Genomic DNA, 18,417 nt, shown 5'->3' with positions numbered 1-18,417 from the left:
TACGCAATTGATAAAACAAAGTAGGCATGAATATGACTTTGATCATATCAACTATATTCTTCATCTAATCTGTTAGATTTAATACATCACATACATCATATCAGATCTAAAATTTAATTTATACAGGATATAAAATATTAAATTTAGATATAAAATTATAAAAAAAAATATTTAGATGCACATATGAATACATAAAGATTAAATTTTTGGTTAGATCTGTTTCGACGTTGTGCAGAATTTTGATAGAAATCAGATTTGAAAATCTATCAAAATAGATTCAATTTAGATCTGAAATAAGTCTAACTTTCAATCCAAAATAATAATATAAAAATTTTAATAAAATTTATTTAAAATAAATTTTAAAAGAGATTATTATTTCAATAAAAATCTGTAATAATAAAATTTTATTATAACAGATTTATAACAAACCTTAACCAACCATTGATTAGGTTCATGAAATCTAATCAAAATTAGATCATAAATTTTATTTAAATTGATCTAAATCAGATTAAATATCTAATATAAAATTTTAATCACATACTATATATAAATTTATCAAAAAAAATTAGTTACACATCCATATATCAAAATCTGGCTCTGATACCAGTTGAAGAAAAAAATTCGATTCAGGATCGGATCACCAGGGAGCATCTAAAAATTTTTCTATAATAAGTTAATAAAGATTTTATCTTTTATCTAATACATAGTGGAATATGGATCAAATACAAAAAAATTTTTTGATTCCGAAGTCTTGCAAAGATTTGAATGTACAAAATCTCTACTTTGTGCGCACGCTGGGCTTCGCAGGAAAGCAGGATGAAGCTTCAAATCGTCGTAACTTCTCAACATAGCAAGGAGAGGATGAAGAAGACCTTCGGTATGATGCCTCACACCTAGAATTGGGACACCAAAACTCTTCAAGCAAAGATGGGTTGGATGCCCAAATTTCATATGCCAAGGAGATGAGACGCCTCTCTTCTCTTGCATGCCACCTCTCTCTCCCTTTCTCACCTTAGCACATAATCTAATTGTTATGCTTTGATGATTAAATGTCCTTCCTATTTATAGATAATTCCCTATGACCTAATGGCTAGGAGTCCTAATTCAAATCAGCTTTGAATTAATCCTTCCCTTATCTAACAAGGAGTCCTATTTGAGATAGGATATGTGCCTAATTAGGTGCTCCCATGTGAAGGAAAAATCATCTTTTTCCTTGTAGGATCTTTCAGATTTCATCAAATCTGAGATGGAATAATTTTAAAAAAAAATTATCTTATGCTTATTTTAGATCTAAATCTTTATATCTAATTTTATTATCTAATATTAATTCTAAAATAAATCTAAAATCATAAGGAAACATTAAATACCTCAAGGGTAATCTGATTACCCTGTAGATGATCGCAGCAAGCCTGAGGTTCTGATTTAGCCATGCAATCATCTGGCCTCTACCAGTATCTACTTGGGTAGCACCTAAATCATCTTCTCCTTGCAAATCTTTGCTCCAAAAATTAGAACTAAATCTGATTAGGAAGATCTTCAAAAGTCTTCCTGAAGTTGGAACAGCAGCCTGTCGAAGAAGTCCTGCAGCCTTCCTGTTCAAGGCATCACCACGCCTTAGACCTTTGCCAGATGGACGTCCAACTCCTTGGATGTGAAGAGGAGAGGGAGAGCTACAGATGGGATGTAGAGAAGAGAAAAGGGGGTGGCAGCTTTGATGGGTTTGGTGCAATTACCTAAACCCTAGGCGCAGACATGATTTATATAGACCCTGCTGTGCTGCGCAGTGCCACATCATTTGACCAATCAGAAAATTCTAATAAATCTAAAAAAAATTTGATTGATGGAGTGATATCATCTGATCACATCAGATAAGAACCCCCACTCTCTCTCTTATGTTGGCACCATCTTTGGATAAGCACAAGGGTTGGCGCCAAAGAGTCCATGTTGATCAAGACTCCTCTTGATCTTTATCCACTTGGGGCGCCCACTTAATCTAATTGGGCTCACACCATAATCTGATTATGGTGCCCAATTTAATATGAATTTGGCATGTGGATACTCCACAAAAATCTTCCAATGAGCTCTTGCCAAGTGGCCTTCAGTTTAAGATCCATATGTCAACATTTGACAGATGTCTTAAAATGAAAATGACAGGTGACAGGAATTAGCAGGTGTTGTCTTAAATTCATCTCATGAATTAAGACAAGATTTTTCTGAACTGGACAAGCTTCATTTAGATTGAGAGAAACCTTCTCAAAGTTCTCTAGGTGAGTCAAATCACATTTGACTCAGTCGAGATAGAAAAGATGACACGAGGAGAAAGTTAGGCTCAATCATGTGCTAGCATGATTTCTTTGAACCTAATTGGATCTAATCCAAATCAATTGGGCTAGCCCAATTGATGACATCTAGATCCTAACCCTTGTTAGTGTGACCCAGTTAGGTTCAATTCTGTATGGTAATGAGACATGTCGTGATCTCATCATCGACATCATCGAAACTCCTTTCGATGGATCAGAACTCTTCTGATTCAGACAATTAGAATGATCGATCATCAAGATCATTCTAATTGCTCTCAAAATCTATCAGTGACACCTAGCAGTATATGGTGGCAATCCATCAGAACTGAAGATGAACCTCTCGATGCAGCTACCTGTGTGATTGAGTTCCTCTATCATGAGTCCCGATTGAATTAGGGTTAAGGTGAACTCGTCAAACCCAACATCAGTCATATGAATTAATCGATCGATCTGAGTTCGACATGAAACCCTAATGAAAAACTCTTTTTCTATTATTTCACTCTGTCATGGCCATGGGCTTAAGGACTCGATCTTTCGATCATCATAGGACTACTCCTCTCATCTATCGAGATTGATAGATCCCATCTTGGTGCGATCTGATTCCTACAATGAATATGCTACAGCCAACATACACCTCAGAATTCTGAATGGTTAGGAGACCGAGTTATGGTGTAGTCAAACTATAACATACTCAAGGTGAACCGTCGATGCACCTCAGGTCAAAAAACTAGACACACAACTGCAGCATCGAGCTAGTCATCGACGAGAAGGTAGACTTCCTTATGACTGCTCGATATGGTCACGCTCAGTACTCTTGTTCTCAATGAATACCTGTACTCTCATTCTGGTGTCTCCACACTATAGACTCAAGACACATCTACCCTAAGGAAGCAATCATACACCAACTTTTCGGATCGATCACCATCCTAGTGATGATCCTATGGTCAGGAGCTGTTTATGAGTTAGTTATATAAATTCATGCCTTAAATTTTCAACTCTTGAAAATATGAATTGACATTCCTACTAACTCAAAGGAGATATCACAGACACAATGTACACAATGTAATAGAAGAATAATTCATTTATTGATTTATAGTCAAAATTATAAATTTGCCCTTAGATTTGTACAGGAATGTGTCAGTCAATCTGGCATCTAGGGCATACATCTAACAAACTCTCACTTGACCTAATGCCAATTGGCTACATATCTAAGTCCCATCTTCTCAAGGTGGGCTTCGATCTTTTGCTGGCCTAATGGCTTTATCAGCGAGTCTGCCACATTGTGTGTGGAGTTGACTCTCTTTACCTCGACATAATCTTTTTCGAGATAATCATGGATCAGATAGAATCGCTCGATATGCTTGGACTTCTGTTGAGACTTTGGCTCCTTAGCTAGGGCTATGGTGCCATTATTGTCGCAGTAAAGAGGGATGGCATCCGATGGCATCACTCCAAGCTCCGTGGCAAACTTCTTGTACTAGAATGCCTCCTTTGTAGTTTTCGATGCAGCAATATACTCTACCTCCATGGTGGAATCAGCAATCACCGTCTGCTTGAAACTCTTCCAGCTAACTGCACCACCATTGCAAATGAACAGACTCCCAGATGTCGACTTTCGATCATCTATATCAGACATAAAATTTGAATCTGTATATCCCTGAATCTGGAGTTCTCCATTCCCAAAGACTAAAAACATATCCTTAGTCCTTCTCAAGTACTTAAAGATACATTTCACAGAAGTCCAGTGCTCTTCGCCTGGATTCAACTGATATTTGCTTGTGACACTCACAGCATGGGCTATATCAGGTCGTGTACATAGTATGGCATACATGAGGCTCCCTATTGCCAAAGCATAAGAGATTTTGCTCATGCATTCAATCTCCTCAGGTGTGCTAGGGCACATCTTCTTGGAGAGATGAATGCCATGTCTAAAAGGTACTAAACCTCTTTTGGAGTTTTTCATGCTAAACCTTTTTAGCACCTCCTCTATGTACATCTTCTGTGAAAGTCCCAGCATCCTATTTGGTCTATCTCTATAGACCTTAATATCCAGTATAAAGGATGCCTCTCCTAGATCTTTCATAGAGAACTCCTTAGACAACCATACTTTGACTGAGGTCAACATGAGAATGTCATTCCTAATTAGGAGAATATCATCTACGTACAATACAAGAAGGACAACTGTGCTCCCACTGACCTTTTTTAACACACATGGTTCCTTCTCATTCTTGATGAAACCAAACATTTTGATCACATCATTGAAATGAGTATTCCAGCTCCGAGATGCTTGCTTAAGTCCACAAATGGACCTTTGCAGCTTGCAGACCTTGTGATCATTATCACTAGATGTGAAACCAAGTGGTTGTTCCATATAGATATCTTCCTCAAGATGTCCATTTAAGAATGCCATTTTCACGTCCATCTGCCATATTTCATAATCGAAATAGGCTGCAACAGCAAGCAATGTGCGGATGGATTTTAGCATGGCTACGGACGAGAAGGTATCCTGATAGTCAATGCCTTTACGCTGACTATAACCTTTCGCTACAAGCCTAGCCTTGAATGTCTCTACATTCCCATCTGCACCTATCTTTCTCTTGAAGATCCATTTATACCCAATAGGTACAATACCTTCAGGTGGATCTACCAAGGTCCAGACTTGATTTAAGTGCATTGAGTCAATTTTTGATCTCATTGCCTCTAACCATTTCTCGGAGTCGATATCTGATATCATCTCGTCATAGGTCTTGGGATCATCACCATGAGCCCCATTTCTCGTGAGGAATATTTCCTCTATATCCTCTTGTATGGTACCTAAGTACCTTTCAGGAGGACAGAAAACCCTAGTCAATCTACGAGGTGGAAGAGGTTGTGTTAGGACTGGTTCTGATTGATTTGGTTCCTCAGGTTCTTTAGCTCGTTGCTCTTGGGAGACATTCTTCTTGAGCTTAATTATTCTTCTGATGCCACCATCTTGAATAAACTATTTTTCAAAAAAAATAGTATTTCGACTCACAACCACATTGTGGTCTTTCGGAATATAGAAATAGTATCCTAATGACTCTTTAGGATATCCTATGAATCGAGCTATAAAAGACCTGAACTCTAACTTGTCCGCCTGCTATCTCTTGACATAAGCCGGACAACCCCAAATTCTGAGATGATTCAGACTTAGCTTCTTACCATGCCATATCTCATACGGTGTGGTAGGAATGATTTTAGATGGAACCCTATTCAATACATATATTGCTGTCATGAGACAATATCCTCAAAGAAACTCAGGGAGGTCCGTGAAGCTCATCATGGAACGGACCATATCTAATAGGGTCTGATTTTTCTGTTCTAAAACCCCATTGAGTTGTGGCATTTCAGATGGAGTCCATTGAGATACTATGCCATTGTCCTTAAGATAGTCTAGAAACTCCCGATTAAGGTATTCACCTCCTCGATCTGATCGAAGAACCTTAATGGGCTTTCCTGTTTGTTTTTCTACTTCATGTCTGAATTCTTTGAACCTTTCAAAGGCTTCAGACTTGTGTTTCATTAGAAACACATATCCGTACCTAGATATATCATCAGTCAGATAATGAAGTAGACATGTTGCCTCTAGCCGACACATCAAATGGGCGCACACATCCGTATGTACTAGGGCAAGTAGGTCTGTGGCCCTTTCTCCATGTCCTACAAAAGGAAGTTTGATCATTTTGTCTTGAAGGTATGATTCACAAACTGGATATGACTTGAAAGTCAATGGACTCAATAGCCCGGATTTCTCCAATTTGTTAACCCTATCTTCCGCTATGTGACCTAGCCTTAGGTGCCACAGATACCTATCATTTAGACTATCTCTAGGACTTTTAATTCCTATGGCATTCACATTTTGCTCGATATTAAATACAGATACATCAATATGTAGCTGATAAAGACCATTAATAAGAAAACCATTTATAACTTTATTATTTTCATAAAATATGTTACAATGGTCCTTATGAAAGCTAATCACATAGCCTTCTTATGCTAAACATGAAACAGAAATCAAATTCCTGCTTGTTGTAGGTACATAATAACAATCTCTAAGAAATAAATCTAATCCTAACGGTAATCGCAGAGGATAGATTTTCATGGCCACAGCAGTAACTCTTGCTCCATTTTCGATGCGTAGGATCATCTCTCCATCCCTCAGCCTCCTGCTCTCCTCAAGACCCTGCATAAAAGTGCATAAATGAGCACTAGAACTAGAATCAAGCACCCAACTGGATGCAGAAGAAATCGTAAGATTAGATTCTAAAATGAGCATACCTCCAGAAGGACCATCCTTCTTATTCTTCAGGATGGCCAAGTATTGAGGACAGTTCTGCTTCCAATGGCCGTCTGATTGGCAGTGGAAATATTTTTCCTTTTCAGTAGCCTTCTTCTTCGGTTCTGTCTTCTTCTTCTTCCCATCCACCTTCTGCTTCTTCGCAGACTTCTTTTTCTTTTCAAAAGACTTTCTCTTGAAAGAAATCTACTCCACAGTAAGAACTGAGCCTTTTGAACCCTTCATAGAAAACTCAACCATAACCAGCATGTTCATTAACTCGGCCAAGGTATATTGCATCTTATGCATATGAAAGTTCATGATGAACTGACTGTATGCATCGGACAAGGACTGAAGGATCACATCAATCTGAAAGTTTTTGTCTAAGATGATATCGAGCTTCTTAAGCTCCTCAAGATCCTTGATCATTGTCAAACAATGATCTTGGACTGACTGTCCATCACACATTTTAGCCTTAAAAAGTCTTTGACAGACTTGATACTTGGCTGCATGACTTTATTTACCAAACAACTCTTGTAGGTGAGCTAACATTTGACGGATAGTCATAATATTCTCATGTTGGAGCTGCAAGTCATCAGACATTGCACCCAACATGTAGTACCTTGCTTTATTATCATCATCCATCCATATTTTCAGAGACGCTCTCTATTCAGCAGTCGGACGTGTTGGCATGGCAGGTGGGTCCTGGTTCAAGATATGGATCAATTTTTTAGAATCCAAAATAATTCTGTAGTTCCTTAACCAGTCTTTGAAATTGGATCCAATCAATCTGTGGGTGTCTAGTATTTTGGTTAGGGGGTTGGACGCAGACATGTTTCCTGTAGAGAGTCAAAAATTTCTAGTTAGATTTTGTAATCAGACTTAACCAATTTATTTAGGAGTTTTATTTTTAAATAAATTAGGCTCCCACTATTTTCTCAGATCCCTATACTCCCTTGGTAGAGATGTAAAAATCTCCGTGATCAGTGATTTCTAGTAGATGGTGCGGTCTCACCGACTGGCTCATCACCTCACCTAATAGTTATTGGTGATGGGTCAACCGATGAGTGGACAACTCTTGTCCAATGATTCTCTAATCATGGTGCACCCAAAACTTGATCTCTAATTCATGAAGCTCACCGTACCCAGAATATTGCTCCAGTCCTTAGTTAAGTCAAACCCACCATTTGCATGAACTAGATTCCTGATTGGGTCCCTCACAGTATCCAAAATATTGAGCCCAACCCATCCTCTAATTCATAGCATCCAATGCCTAATGGACATAGTTGCGTCTTTCCGATGCAATTGAGCCACTGTATCCAGTCAAGAATAATCAACCCTGGGAAGGGCCCGCACATCTATAATGGTGGAAGACCTAGACTTAATATTTTCTTAGGGAGAATTGATTTAGGTCTCTTTAAACTTGGCTTGACATGGTCATAACAATTATGACTAACCTAGTGGCATGGGTTAACTCGAATTGTTAGCCACCTCTAATCAGAACTGGTTCAACACATATGGCCAGGTAAGTGAGATCGATGGAAGGGATATGCCATTAACTCGACAAGAATGCATTTGAGTCGAGTAGCTCCCAATTAAAAATCAGTCGGTCGCATCTGCCCAACTTACTTTAGACACCAAATTGTCAAACCAGAACTAATTGGGTTAGCCTACAATCCAGGCTCTAACCACTGAGCCAAATTAAGTCTTAACTTGATCGAGTCACATCTAAATGTGATTCAACCTTGACCCAGACTTAATCCTATTAGGCTGGTCAATTATTAGCTTTCATGATCCCACCTAACCAACTATTGATTCAGTTTGATCAACCGCTAGACCTAATTGAGCTACCCAAGCCCGAACCCAATTTTATGAAAATGACTTAGATCTGAAATTCTTAATTTTAGACCTAATTTAATTCCATAAGCTTAATTCATTAATTAAGTCTTGGGTTCATAAACAAAATATATAAAATAAATCTTAGAGTTTCAGGATCTAGGATTTTGCAGAAAAGTAAGTTTTGATTTTTGATTAAGGATGAATGTGCAGTACCCCTACACATCATAAGAACACCCATTGAATGGGAGAAGAGGGCCTTTAAACCCTACTTTGTTCTTATGACCGGACGGTCATGAGGAATACCTTAATCAAAAATATAAATTTAACTACAAAACTAGTTAGATCTAAATTTACATATCATACATACAATTTAAGATCTAACTAATATATACTTTGCATACATCTTATGTATCAAAAATTGATCTAATTAACATGCTTTTAGATTTAATATATCATATGTAATATCTGAAAAATAAAATTTAAATTGAACTATTCAACATAAAATTTATTCTAGACAGTTACTAGAATAATTCTATAATTAGTCTAGACATGCAACAGATCAATCTTATGTATTATCTAAATTTTTATTTTTTATTTTTTGATCTGAATATAACATTTATATCATCAAAAAATAGAGAATAAATTAGATCTAAATTATATTTTAATCTCATTAAAATATAAACTTACAAGACTATTCATAGATCAAACTATTCCTAGTCTAGTCATGCATCTCATGCATGTAAGATCTTCTCTGATTTAATTTTAAATATTTTGATTTTAGATCCTATCATATCTGATGTGATATCTGAAATATTTTAATATCAAATAAATTAAAATTAAAATTAGTTCTAAATTAGATCTGAAACTAAGCCATGAACCTGGCTCTGATACCAGTTGAAGAAAAAATCATCTTTTCCTTGTAGGATCTTCCAGATTTCATCAAATCTGGAGTGAAATAATTTTAAAAAAAAATATCCTATATTTATTTTAGATCTAAATCTTTAAATCTAATTTTATTATCTGATATTAATTCTAAAATAAATCTAAAATCATGAGAAAACATTAAATACCTCAAGGGTAATCTGATTACCCTGTAGATGATCGCAGCAAGCCTGAGGTTCTGATTTAGCCACGCAATCGCCTGGACTCTACCAGTATCCACTTGGGTAGGACCTGAATCGTCTTCTCCTCATGAATCTCTACTCCAAAAATTAAAACTAAATCTGATTAGGAAGATCTTCAAAAGTCTTCCTGAAGTTGGAACAGTAGCCTGTTGAAGAAGTCCTACAGCCTTCCTGTTCAAGGCGTCACCACGCCTTAGACCTTTGCCAGATGGACATCCAACTCCTTGGACGTGAAGAGGAGAGGGAGAGCTATAGATGGGATGTGGAGAAGAGAAACGGGGGTGGCAGCTTTGATGGGTTTGGTGCAATTACCTAAACCTTAGGCGCAGACAGGGTTTATATAGACCCTGCTGCGCTGCGCAGTGCCACATCATTCGACCAATCAAAAAATTTTAATAAATCCAAAAAAATTTTGATTGGTAGAGTGATATCATCTGATCATATCAGATAAGAACCTCTACTCTCTCTCCTATGTTGGCACCATCTTTGGATAAGCACAAGGATTGGCACCAAAGAGTCCATGTTGATCAAGACTCCTCTTGATCTTTATCCACTTGGGGAGCCCACTTAATCCAATTGGGCTCACGCCATAATCTGATTATGATACCCAATTTAATATGAATTTGGCATGTGGACACTCCACACAAATCCTCCAATGAGCTCTTGCCAAGTGGCCTTCAGTTTAAGATCCATATGTCAACATTTGATAGATGTCTTAAAATGAAAATGGCAGGAGACAGGAATTAGCAGGTGTTGTCTTAAATTCATCTCATGAATTAAGATAAGATTTTTTTGAACTGGACAAGCTTTATTTAGACTAAGAGAAACCTTCTCAAGGTTCTCTGGGTGAGTCAAATCATATTTGGCTCAGTCGAGATAGAAAAGATTACACGAGGAGAAAGTTAGGCTCAATCGTGTGCTAGCACGATTTTCTTGAACCTAATTGGATCTAATCCAAATCAATTGGGCTAGCCCAATTGATGACATCCAGATCCTAACCCTTGTTAGTATGACTTAGTTAGATTCAATTCTGTATGATAATGAGACATGTCGTGATCTCATCATCGACATCATCAAAATTTCTTTCGATGGACCAGAACTCTTCTGATTCAGACAATTAGAATAATCGATTATCAAGATCATTCTAATTGCTCCCAAAATCTATCAGTGACATCTAGCAGTATATGATGGCAATCTATCAGAACTGAAGATGAACCTCTCGGTGCAGCTACCTGTGTGATTGAGTTCCTCTATCATGAGTCCCGACTAAATTAGGGTTAAGGTGAACTCGTCAAACCCAACATTAGTCATATGAATTAATCGATCGATCCGAGTCCGATGTGAAACCCTAATGAAAAACTCTTTTTTCATTATTTCACTCTACCATAGCCATGGGCTTAAGGACTCGATCTTTCGATCATCATAGGACTACTCCTCTCATCTACCGAGGTTAATAGATCCCATCTTGGTGCGATCTGGTTTCTACAATGAATATGCTACAGCCAACATACACCTCAGGATTTCAAATGGCTAGGAGATTGAGTTATGGTGTAGTCAAACTATAACATACTTAAGATGAACCATCGATGCACCTCAGGTCAAAGAACTAGACACACAACTGCAGTATCGAGCTAGTCATCGACGAGAAGGTAGACTTTCTTATGACTGCTCGATATGGTCACGCTCAGTACTCTCATTCTCAATGAATATCTGTACTCTCACTCCGGTATCTCTACACCATAGACTCAAGACACATCTATCCTGAGAAAGCGATCATACACCAACCTTTCGGATCGATCACCATCCTAGTGATGATCCTATGGTTAAGAGTTATTTATGAGTTAGTTATGTAAATTCATGCCTTAAATTTTCAACTCTTGAAAATATGAATTGACATTCTTACTTACTCAAAGGATGTATCACAGACACAATGTACACAATGTGATAGAAGAATAACCCATTTATTGATTTATAGTCAAAATTATAAATTTGCCTTTAGATTTGTATAGGAATGTGTCAGCCAATCTGGCATCTAGGGCACATATCTAACACCATGCACCCATGCCTACACCTAAGATGGGGGCAGCATAACCAGCACCCCCACCCTCCTTTGGTTAGCCATGAGGAGAGAGAGTTTCAGTAAAAGTAGACTCAAAGGATCCAATTCAAATATAGATCAATTCAAATCGAATTCGAACCTAATTCGAACCAATTTTGAATAGACTGTCAATCTCAAACTGTTTAGGATTTAGAATCAAGTCTAACTTAAATTTTTAACCCAATTAAGTTTAATTAAATTAGATCTAATCTAAAATTAATTAGTACTTAAATTCAATCTCTCATAGACTCCTTAGATTATAGATCAAATCTTATTCATCTTCGGAGTTGAATCTGAACCTCATGTCTAGTGCTAGCTAGATATAATCAACTGTTTAATCCCGTATGACCTATAACTTAATTCTCAATCAAGTCAACCTAGTTGTTCAATCAAGTCATATACTTATAAATTAAACATATAGACTTAGGTCAATCTTTTCCTACATCGCTTGACTTTGTGCGTGACTCCATAGGTTCGAACACTAAGTCAGTAGTACAGGAGCCATATCCTGTACTAATCGAAGTTATCATCTAGCAATAATTTTTGATGTCTGGATAGATCGAATATTTGCAAGATAATATTCAAGAATCTATACATATGGTTACTGCATAATTCATTCTTTTGATCCTGAATACTCTAGGATAATCTAGGGTTAAACTGTCAACCCTGAAAGAATCATCCATATTGTATTCTAACTTTTCAAATCCATCACATGGATTATCCTAATCAAGATTTTACTAAATTAAATTACAGTGATACATTAGCTCCTATTATCTAGAGGGGTTAATCCCATCTTAATCTACACACAGACTTCGCAAGTATTTGATCGTACCCAGTAGCTTTCCGTTACTGCATTAGAAATGCAGATAATATAGCACCAAAGTACAGTGAGTTGATTGCTAGCCACTATGATGATCTCAGATCTGAAAGACACTTGTGCTCATATACTTCACGAGTTGATCTCAATAGCAGAGTGCTCAACAGGTGAGTCACTTATTCAATGATGTACTCTTATATCTTATCTGTATGCCATAGCAGTGTCTTCACACTCTTTAGTTAAGAGAACAATCAATCTATATGGCACACAACGACCTTCACTCAATAAATGTCATCGTATTTTAATGATGTACATTTAGTCATGAACATATTTAAAAACTATTCAATAAATCTTTCTTTATCGATTATATTATAGTTCTAAGGACTTCATCACAACATAAAAGTTCTAGCAAGAAAGATATACTTTTTTGATGAAAAATATCAAAATAACTTTTATTCATGGATAAATTATTCATATACATATTACAAAATGAGGATAATCATCCAAATGATTGGCTTAAGATATATTTTTTAATAATTAAAATAAATATTCTAACTCCGAAAAGCTTTAATCCATATATGAACCTTTGCATCTTGTAGACTCGATGATCACCATCATCTGATGTGAAACCCAAAAGTTACTCCATATAGATATCTTCCTCAAGATATCCATTTAGAAAAGTAATTTTTATATCTATCTATCAGATTTTATAATCATAACAAGCTGCAATAGCAAGTAGAGTGTGGATAAATTTTAGCATAGCTACGGATGAAAAAATTTTCTGATAGTTAATGCCTTCACACTGACTATAATCTTTTGTCATGAACCTAGCTTTATAGGTCTCTATCTTACCATCAACACCTATTTTTTTTTTATAGATCTATTTATATCTAATGGGTACTATACTCTCGGATGGATCCATTAAGATTCATACTTGGTTCAAATGCATTGAGTCAATTTTTGACTTCATTGCATCTATCCATTTCTCAGAATCGATGTCAGACATCATCTTATCAAAGGTACTTAGATCATCACCATGACCCTTATCTCTCATAAAAAATATTTTCTTTACTTCCTCCGTAAGCATACCCATGTATCTTTCAGGAGGATAGGAGACCCTACTAGATCTACGAGGTGGTGGAGGAACATCAACTACTGACTCATGAATAATGGGTTCCTAAGGATCCATATTTTTTTGCTCATCAGAGATCTTCTCTTTAAGCTCAATTAATCTCTCACTGCCACCATCCTAGATAAATTATTTTTCTACAAATATGATGTTCTGACTCACAATCACATTGTGATCTTGTAGAAAGTAGAAGTAGTATCCCATTGATTCTTTTGGATATCCAATAAAATGAGCTATTATAGATCTATCCTCTAATTTATCAACCATCTATCTTTTGACAAAGGCCGAACATCCCCAAGTCTTAAGATAGCTAGACTTGGCTTCTTACCATGCCATATCTTATATGATGTAGTAGAAATAGATTTTGATGAAATCCTATTCAATATGTGAATTACAGTTAATAAGGTATATTCTCAAAGATATAATGATAAATCAATGAAGCTGATCATGGATCTGACCATATCTAATAGGATCTTATTCCTCCTTTTAGATATCCCATTGAGCTGAGGTGTTTCAGAAGGAGTTCATTGAGAGATTATGCCATTGTCCTTAAGTTATCTCAAAAATTTTTGACTAAGATATTCATCTTTTCGATCAAATCAAAGAACCTTAATGGATTTGCCTATTTATTTCTCTACTTTATTTTTAAATTTTTTGAACTTTTTAAAAGCTTCAGACTTGTGTTTCATCAGATACACATACCCATATTGTGATAGATCATTGATAAAGATGATGAAGTAGATATAACCACCTCTATCCTGTACATCAAATGGCCCATACACATCGATGTGTACCAGGATCAGTAACTTAGTGGTCCTTTTTTTATATCCCAAAAAGGGTAACTTGGTCATTTTTCCTAGAAGGCAAGATTCAAAAGCTGAATATGACTCTGAATCAAAAGAGCCAAGGATCCCATTTTTTTTTAATTTGTTTATCCTATTCTCTCTAATATAGGCTAGTCTATGATGTCATAAGTACTTTTGGTTAATTTCATTTTTGAATCTCTTTTGACCTATGGCACTTACTACTTGCTCATTTAAATTTACATTCACATAATATGTAAGTGATAAAGACTGTCAATTAAAAGATCATGTGCAATCAATTTATTTTATAAATAAATAAAATAAATTTTTTTATTAAAATTAAAATCAAAACTATCCTGTGCTAGCACAAACATGAAAATCAAATTCTAACTAGCTATAAGAATAAAATAATAATTTTTTAAATCTAATCTAATTCTAATGGTAATCGAAGAGGATAAGTACCAACAGCTTTCGCAGTAATTTTTGCTTCATTACTGATCCAAAAGATCATGCCACTTTTCCTCAACTACCTACTTTCTATTAGACCCTGCATTAAAGTATATATATGAGCACTCGAATCAGATTCCAATACCCAACTAGAAGTAGAAGAAATCGTTAGGTTAGATTCCATTATGAGTATACCTTCTAAAAGTTTGTCATCTTTTTTGGTCTTTAGGCTCTTTAGATAGAGTGGACAGTTCCTCCTCTAATGGCCTTTAGTATTACAGTGAAAGTACTTTTTCTTTGCTTTAGCCTTCTTTGGAACGTTCTTTTTTAGCTTGCTCTCTTTCTTTTGCTTCTTTGTAGGTTTACTCTTCTTCTTCCAACCAGACTTTCTCTTGGATGAAGAAGTTTGCTCCATAGCGAGAACAGTACCTCTTGAACTCTTCAATGTTTCCTCAATAATGACCAATGTGTTGACCAGTTTGGGTATAGTGCAATCAAGTTTGTTCATATGAAAATTTATAATAAATTGATTATATAAACTTATAAGTGATTAAAGGATCAAATCCATCTGCAATCTTTTTTGTATATCAAGCTTGAGCTTCTCAAGCTCCTCAATGTCCTTAATCACTATCATATAGTACTCATGGACTGACTGCTTTTCGCACATCTTCAAATTGAAGAGTCTTTTGGACATTTCGAAGCATACTGTGTGGCTCTGCTCACCATACAACTCTTGTAGGTGAGTGATCATAACTTTGATAGTGGACACATGCTCATGTTGGCTCTGCAACTCATTTAACATGGAAGCCAGCACATAGCACTTAACCCAACTATCTTTATCCATCCATTTTTCATATGCTATTCTTTGCTCGATAGTAAGACAATTTTGTAACACTAGGGATTTTTGATCAAGTATATGGTCTCATTTTTCAAAAATTAGGACAATCCTAAGGTTTCTAAGCCAGTCTTTAAAATTAGTTTCGGTCAAATGATTGGATTCAATGATACGGGCTAAAGGATTTGAAGCTGATATGGTTTAATTGCAAGAGTAGAGATTCAAGTCAGACTTTTATATTTTAAATTTATATTTGCTTTAGGAATTTTAAGAAGTAAATAAAGACTCTCACTATTTTTTTGGATCTCTACACTCTCCAAGTGGAAAGCAAAAATTCTAATGTGATAACTGGATTTCTAGTGGGTGCTGCGATAGTCCCACCGATGCCATCATCTCACCTAACAGTTATTGGTAATATGCACACTGATGCGTAGATAATTTTTTATCCAGATACTTCTCTAAACATAATATAGCGACTTGATCTCTAAGTTATGTGGGCTCACCTAATAGTTATTGACCACACTCTTTAGTTAAATCCGATCCACCATTCATAAGCAGGTATAAAGCCATCATTAGGTCCCTCATCTAATAGTTATTGGGCCCAACCCTATCTTTATCCTGGAGAAACTCTTTGCTAATAGAGTGGTTGCATATTCTTGATGCAACTGAACCACTATGACCAATCAAGAATAATCAACATCAGTATCATGTCCGCACATCTATAATGGGGAAAGATCTATGGACTTAATATTTATGAGAAGATTTAGATTTATGTCTCATCTAATCAGTCATCATATGATTGATCTAATTGGCATGGGCTAAACTAAACCATCAGGCAACCTTACTCAAGACTCAATCTTTTAAATTGGCTAGGTAAGTGGAGATCGGTGGGATCCCCCTATTGCTTTCTTTAGACATTAATAAATTGGTCAGATCAGCGAATGAAACCAATTAAATAACCACTTCTTAATTATTAGCCTTAGACATCAATAGGTCAATTGATCTAAATAGATTAGCTTAAGCGAATCAGGTTTAAGCCATCGAACCGAATTACGTCCTTAGGTTAATCAATTCTACATATAAAATTTAATCGATTTGATTAACAATAATTGTATGATCTTAAAATTTAATTGATCTAACTCTAATCAATACTTGATTTAGTTTGATCAATTACTTAATTGAATTAAATCTATTATGTTCAAATCAAAAATCTTAGATGTAATCTAATTACATGATCTAATTTTTGATTTACCCATGGTCAAAATTCTCATGTACAAATATAAATTTTAGATTCTAAAATCAAATTTTATATTTAAATTTTTTAATAAAAGATAAATTTTAAATTAAAAAATTAATTTTCAGATTTAACATACAAGCATATATCTCATATATGTATGAAAAATTTAGATCTAATAAAATTTAGATCATAATATGATATTATATATCTCATATACAATTTATGAATCATATTAAAACTAATTTTTAGACCTAAATATATAATCATACATCTCATATATGAATCATAAATTAGATCAAAAATAATTTTTAGATTTATGCATGTATCTATATATCATATATACATGAACAAAATCTTATCTAGAGTAAATTTTAGATCTATGTATGCCTTCACATATCAAATATATGAATTAAAAATTAAATCTAAAATAAAATTTTAGATTCAAATTAAACATCCATACATCTCATGTATCAATTAAAATCAAATTTTGAAACTCTTTTCAAAAATATGTATATCAATTTCATGTATATAAAACCCATGGCTCTGATACCACTGTTAGAATTTCGTGTCTAGGTATGCATGTGTATTTTAAATTTTATTTAAAATGATATAGTAGAACAGAAGATTAAAATATCTTTTAATCTAAATCATGCATGTATAAAATAAAGAACACAAGGATCTGCTTCATATGCTGAAATTGAATATATGCTGAATTAAATATGTGATCGAATCACATATCTATTTCATAATTTTTTTCTTCAAATTTAGATCTAAAAAAAGGTAGGTTCTTCTTTAGCCATATAAGTATCTGACCTCTATAGGTATCCACTCAGGATCAGTTTGGAGCAATCCTTTATGGTGTTGATCTTTTTTTTTCAAGAACGATCACCCTGTGAATCTGAACAAAGCCTAGATTGTGATCAATTCTTTGATCCTTTCCTTAATCTTTTTCTTATTTTCTTTTTTTACTCTTCTTTCTTTGGTTATGCAGCAACCAAGCTGTGAAAATCAGCGACAAAGAGGTGCCGCCCAAGCTTCCTTGGGTGTGGAGATGATGGACGTCCAAACTCCTTTGGGCATTGGAAACAAGGGGGAGAAGAGGGAGAGGCATAGGGAGCTCTTAGGAGGTGTGTGGATTGCTAAAAATCTAATGCTTAAAGCCTTAAAGAAGGTCTCTTTAAATAAGCAAAAGATTTGAATCCTATTCAAAACTAAATAGTCCTTTAATACAAGTCCTACTTGCATTAGGAATCCTCGTAGCTTTAGATTTTTTATCACCTTTAGGAGATCCATGAGGTGCCAACTCTTGGTGCCTTTTAACCCACTTTCTCACATGCCACATGGTGCTTAGGAGATACCCCTTGCTGATCCCACATGTCCTCATCTAATTGGGCATGTCCAACTTGATCAAATCAAGTAGCGCCCCATGCAAACAATCAAGAAATTTGATTAAGGGTTTGAACTCTTAATGCATATGATTCAAAATCTTAG

This window comes from Elaeis guineensis, chromosome 5, assembly GCF_000442705.2.
Source record: "Elaeis guineensis isolate ETL-2024a chromosome 5, EG11, whole genome shotgun sequence".
In the NCBI taxonomy this organism is placed as follows: domain Eukaryota; kingdom Viridiplantae; phylum Streptophyta; class Magnoliopsida; order Arecales; family Arecaceae; genus Elaeis; species Elaeis guineensis.
This window is presented reverse-complemented; position numbering follows the sequence as displayed.